Below are 6,000 nucleotides of genomic sequence, written 5' to 3' on the forward strand. Positions count from 1 at the left end.
TGTTGCTTAATTTGATGAATTAATTTGACTAGATTAAAATTTTAATCAAGTTTCACCACTAATTTTTTTGTGTTGGCCTTTATTAGGATCCTGTGATGAAGTATTGTCAATAATGTCTTCAAATAACACATAATTACATAATCATATTTAAAAATTTCTGGCAACTTTTAATATTTATAGTAATAAAAAATGGTGGGCCACTGAACTACACCTGCAACAGTTTTAGAAAGTTTTATGGACAAAAACTTGAAATTAGGGTTGCAGCTAAGGATTATTTTAGTAATCAATTATTAATAGACAATTAATTGATTAATTATGATTAATTGTTTCAGTCCAACCTGAAATATAAACCTAGAAGCGGCTACAAGGGCATGTAATTTGACAAAAAAAAATCTTTTCAGACATTGCTTTGTTCTCTCAAAGAGTTCAGTAGTGTTAATTAAACCAAACAATAACAGGAACTAATGCATTGAGCTGCTTACCTTGCTAAGATGAAAAGAGAAAAAACTATAATAAAGCAAGACTCCAAAAGGACCACAAATTTAACTTGATACGCAGGAAAGAAAGAAAGAAATCCTGAAATGGGAATGAATAAACTCTGCCCCCATGTGTGTAATAAATAACATCAGTTATTCGCTGATTGCAGCAAAGCAATGCAGTAATTGCTGAACTGAAGCCAAGGTGATATTTCAATAGAAGCCTCCACTGTTGTGTCAAGAAAAGAAACTGCGGAGTGAATTCACTGAAAAGGTGATTAGAAATTAAAAGAGCTCTGGTGAAAGTTGGGAAAGTTAAGAAAAGCTTTTAGCATTCTCGAGGTTAATCTCAACATTATTCAGATTCAAAAAGGAGCTAGGTTGCATTTATATAACTCTCTTTTCATTCATTCAAAGCATTTCTTAAAATAAAAAAGCAACATTTATTCATTTACACCCTCATTTTAATATTGCTGTCTATCACAGCGCCAATTCGTGAACCAATGTCCTCGTCTGAATGCAAGGACACTTGTTTCCACCTCATGAAATATGGAGAAGGCTTAGTTTATTTAGGCTTCATTGTCAACATCAACCATTAGTTGATTCTGCAGCAGGGAACCTTTGATACTCACGGATTGTGAAGCTTTAGTTTGCACAAGCGGGAAGACGAAAAACCTGACTGTTGACAGCAACTGGCAACTCATTTTAAAACATAACTAAAGTCTAGGACTGAGCCTCATTCAACAGAAATATAGAGAAAAATTAAATGTCAAAACGTATAAATGTCAGCAATGATTGCAATGACTGCACAACCACTGAACAAACTGTGCTTTTTAAAAACTGAAATATGTACCATTAAATGTTTACCACCACTATATCTGACTGTCAGAACGATGTTCTTTTTTGAAATGCTTTATTGAGTTTTCCATCCTGTTCTTTTCAAACCGCTCAGTAGAAACGAGGGCAGATAAACAACACACGTTCCTAAAAGATCCAATTTTGTTTCAATCCACATAACATTTTTTAGAAAGTCTTGGAAATCATTAAGATGTTTTTTGAATCATGAGACAAACCTCTCAGTTGTTTTGGGTCAGCAGTGGTTTTGACCTGGGAACTCAATCATTGAGGCCATTTTGGCACATACTCTCTCTTATTGTTTAATAATGAACTCTGACTGGCATTTATCATATTGTTTATTATTTATAGTGATAAAGATTAAGAATGTTGATTTATCATTGATTTCTGTTTTTTTTTATGTCTGGATTGTTAGTTTTACTATTTATATTTTGTTCAATTAAAGGAATAAATATTGCAGAGGATCTACAATACAAAATTCACATTTTGCACATTTTTGTACTTCCATTTGGGTTTCTAGTACTGCTGGGTATCAATTCAGATTTCCAAAATGTATTTGATTCGACTCACGATTCAATTTGACTGAGTTTCGATTCAGTTAATGATATTACGCTTTGATATCACAATTTTACTGGGATATGGAAGATATTTTCAGAAGAACTAATGCTGTAAATAACAGAAACTAACCTTAAATTAGTGTATCTGTGATAATATGAATACATTAAGAATTTGCCCAAATGCAATTACATCATGTACTTTTTATTTAGCATGATCTTCCCAAAACAAAAATGCAATAATTTAAGTAAAATGTAACAAATCCGGCCCTATAGCAAATGATAATGCAGATTTGAACATTTTTAGGATTATCTTTTCACATTTATACTCCATAATTTGAAAACAATAAGTACAACACAAAGTATATTCCTTTCATTAGCCATGTTTTTTTTTGTGCTTTCAATTCAATATGGTAAGTAGGACTAAAACATCCAGCGCCTTTTTACTAAAACACAAACTCATTGAGCATCTTTAAGAACAGCAAAGGTTTTCGAAGAAAGTTCTCAGTTTTGTTGCTGGAAATAAAACATTTTCTAGACCAATTTTTAAAAAATGTAAAGCAAACGTCTGAGACTCTTCTCTTTGGACCTATAATAACATTTTCCTTTCTATTTTGCTTCTTTAATAATTGCATGTTTACATTAATACTGAGCATGCAAAAAGGAAATAGTTCAAAGTAATTTTTTAACTGGAGTATATTAATAAGCAGGTATGGCCTAAAGTAATTTCAACTTGCCGGTTTTGGCATCCAAGTACACCACTGACCTAAGGAGAGTAAAACTCTACATTTCTTTTAAATACTGTGATTATTATTATTTTTTTTTACAATGCTTGACTTTTCCATCCAACACTCGCTCTATCATGGAACGTTCAATATATTCAGTTTGGAGTTTATGTTTCACACAGGAAGAATAATGCACGTCCTCAAACCTCACTTGCAAATAATCGCTGAATGCAGGCCAGACATTAAAACATTGTAAAGACATTATATATATTATTTTCTCCGTTCATCTTTCTCCATTTTGTGACCTTCAGCATTCTGAGCATCTGATGGTGAAACTCTATCCAACTGGTTCGACTAGCAAAATGCAGGTTCATAACAATTGGAATATATTAGCCAACAAGCATTGCTCTATAAACAGTCTTTTGCGACATAAATATTGCACAAGAAGATATATTCGGGTACATATTTGCGATATATTGTGCAGCTGTACCTTGTTACCGTGGTAATGGATCGAGGTGAGACATTATCCACCCCAACCTGAAGTAATACTCCTGCAAGTTATTAATCCTGTTTGGTTGATATAGTTGGAAAACTTTACTTTGACACTTTGCGACTAAATAACTGAAAAAAACGGCTTGTCTGTTTGGTACATAATATATCTTACAAAGATGGTGGGTAAGAGAAAACCCCAGCAGCACTAGAGGATTTATGAGCGGTTTGTTTTTATATCTGCTCTGAGGATATATTGATCTCTCCACGTTGAATAAAGGCGTTCGTCCTCTGGCAGATAATATCCAGTCCCTCGTTCTGCGTTTATTTATTCCTGAAACGATTATTCTTTGTCACTGCATCTATCAAAAGGTGTCAATATTAGCAGCTTTTGAGTCCGAGATAAATGTATTTAAATAAATCAGCATAAAACCTGACTCTGTTAAACTTTCAGTAAATAAATACAAACTATATCAAAAGAGGAGGGTTTGTTTAACCCCAATAAACGACCACTAACTACAGAGGTTCTCCTAAAATACCAAATGGACACATGTTTTGTACTGATTGTGAAATAAATGAGACAAATTTTTACATCCACCGTCCCAACAGACAACAATCATCGACTCTGAAAGCCAGACCTCTATAAAACTCACTTTCTTCTCCACCAGAGTTATTAATAACGCCGCTAAAACGACTTTAACCTCCGTGTTTTCATACCTGTCACTTGTCCCGCACCTTCACGTTGTCAGCAGCATCCTTCAGGGCGCAGACATCTTGGATAAAAGCGGACTGCCTACTGCTCCGCGGTCACAGAGCTGCCCCCTGCTGGCACGGAGGAGCAACTACAGCAACCGGGAAAAAAGAAACTGGATTTGTTTTGTTTTAAGAGGATTGCAACTATCAGGGAATGAATTAAAATGATTTTTATTTGTAAAAATGTTTTTACAGAGAAGCATGACCGAATATAGCATTTTAATGTTTGGATGGACAAAGACATACTCAAAAAGACAAAGTAAATCAAGGGCCTGAATACAAATATCAATTCTAGGGTTATGAATGCTTTGGAAAAGCAATGTACTGTGCCTACTAAAATGTATTAACACTCTTCTGTGCTTTACTAATTTTACTGCTTTTGCAAATCAATTCTATAAATGCTAAATTTGGCTTTTTCAACAAAACTTCTGATTTCTACAAAAATAACGACAATTAAGTAAAAATATGTAACATAAAATAATTTATTTCATCAATATTCACCCCCTTCAAGTCAGTATTTAGTAGATGTACCTGTGGTTGCAGTCACAGCAGTGACCATTTCTGTGACTTGGATGCTAGTTGTCTCACTTGCAAATGGACACAAATTATCCTCCAGGATTTCACCTTGACATTTAAAGTTTTTTTTGTGTGATTTCTTTGGTCAAAAAAAGCTACATTTTGTTGATTATTACTGATTTACAAAAGCACTAATAAAAGAGTGAAAACTTTTTATAGGCACTATGTTTCTTTTTAAAATGGTCACAAAGTTTCTCATTCAAACCAAAAGAATATGACCCAGATATAGCATAAAACCATAGTGATTTAAATAAAACACTGAAATTAGATTTTTTTTTTTAAAATCTAAAGCTTTTATATAATTTACAGAGACTGATCTTCACTACAGAAGAGAACATTTCCTGAACAAACATGTAAAGCGATCTTGGAGCGACACAACGTCACTCATAATAAATTAATCTTACAAAAATAAATATATTCAATCCATTTATAATTTATGTGGTTTTGAGCTGCGCTGCTTAAAATCTAATAGTACATCTTCACTCAAAAGATACACCCACACAGCACGTTTCTACATTTGTAAGTGACACTGCCTCACAGGCACAGCCGGCCAGATTGGGTGGAATCCATTACACTGCGACACAATTCCTAGAAAACATTGTGTTGTTTTTGTTCTTGCAGCAAACACTCCTTTTATGTTTCCAGAATTATGCGAACAAAGAATGCTGCAGCAATGTCTAAAGATAGTCAACTAGAAGGGTTCAAACAGCTGAAAAGATATGAATGCAGTGGTTTGTTAGAAATATTGCAAAAAAAAAAAAAGTTAATTTCTTAGATTTTCTTTTCCTTTTGTACAGTCAAATTTAACTGGGGGCGGTAAATGCTCATAGTTACATTTAAATAAAAAAAACATTACAGTAATTAAACATGCAGTAATAAAGTAATAATCAATATTAATTTGTCAAATTTGGGTATCAAGCTCGTGACACCTGGATGCTGTCAGATCAAAATGAATGCCAAAAAGTCAGCCATTGCCTCAAACGGTCACTATTGACAATTATCGATTATATTTTATTTTAAATATCTGAAATACTGCCAGACAAGACCTTTTCTGATTTATCTATATTTTTCACTCCACGCCATTGTTTGTTATTTTTAAGCAGTTATGAGGCACTGTGGCAGAACCTGAAACTGCTGAGCAAGTCACTCAGTAGGTTGTTGCTAGGTAACCAAAGAGCGAGTGAGTTGCTAGGTAACCAAAGAGTGAGTGAGTTGATTCCATGTTAGTAACTGATCAAAAAAATCATAAAAAATTGAAAAAAGACATAATCAGATAGGCCAAAAATATAAAGATATGTTGAAATTTTGATATTTTAAAGATCAAAATCAAAATAATGATTTCCCATTTTACGCATTGCATCATGGGAACAAGAACCTTCGCGAAGCGCGAAAACTGGTCAGACGACATTTCAAGCTCGCTAACTGGACCGTGGAACATATCTTTTGGACTTCGGTTGGATTAAGAGACGGAGTTMCCTTTCTGCCACCTCCCTGGTAAAGTAAAATAAATAAAAACACATTCTTTTCTGTGAATAATGTTTTGAAATATTTGTAGTTGACTTCGTTTGACTT

The 6,000-nt window shown here is 33.6% G+C and overlaps 1 protein-coding gene across 1 annotated transcript in view; it reads right to left on the bottom strand.

The window, feature by feature from the left end:
- Nucleotides 1-3,919, bottom strand: part of mrpl11 (mitochondrial ribosomal protein L11) — an 83,740-nt gene extending 79,821 nt beyond the window's left edge. Inside the window, exon 1 of the mRNA XM_008420794.2 lies at nt 3,817-3,919. The gene's annotated coding sequence lies outside the window, so the exon portion shown is untranslated. The remainder of the gene's footprint in view (nt 1-3,816) is intronic.
- Between the last annotated feature and the right edge of the window lie 2,081 nt (nt 3,920-6,000).

This window comes from Poecilia reticulata, linkage group LG10, assembly GCF_000633615.1.
Source record: "Poecilia reticulata strain Guanapo linkage group LG10, Guppy_female_1.0+MT, whole genome shotgun sequence".
Lineage (NCBI taxonomy): Eukaryota > Metazoa > Chordata > Actinopteri > Cyprinodontiformes > Poeciliidae > Poecilia > Poecilia reticulata.